Below are 459 nucleotides of genomic sequence, written 5' to 3' on the forward strand. Positions count from 1 at the left end.
AAAAAAAAAAAACAAAACACAAAAAGACCTGAAGCCGGTGTGCGTTGGCTTGATGAGGATGGAGGGACCTGTCTGACATCCCGATTCTTCTGGTTCGTGGCAGTTTTTGCCCCCCTAAGTGCCACGGATCGGGTCCTAATAGAAACAAGTGTACTTTTACCAGTCGAAGAGGTCAGGTCTTTGATGGGTCCTGTTCCACTAGTTAGGGAAAACCAGAGCTCAGGTGCCCGAGTACACCAGTTCTTTACCACACTTGCTCGAATTCCAGCTTCGATTTAGAAGTAGTAGGCTTAATTGCTGTGTAGGAATTAGAAGTGGAGGGGTGTCGAATTTGCCTTCACCTGTGCTCTGCGTGTGGGGGCTTTGTGCCCCTTCTGTGCCCCAGGCTGTTAAGATGCAGTTTTGTGCTGCTGAACAAGCAGCCAGACTTGCTGTTCTTTATTGGTTTTGATGTTGCTG

Source organism: Fulmarus glacialis, unplaced genomic scaffold (assembly GCF_000690835.1).
Source record: "Fulmarus glacialis isolate BGI_N327 unplaced genomic scaffold, ASM69083v1 scaffold10170, whole genome shotgun sequence".
NCBI classification, from domain to species: Eukaryota; Metazoa; Chordata; class Aves; order Procellariiformes; family Procellariidae; genus Fulmarus; species Fulmarus glacialis.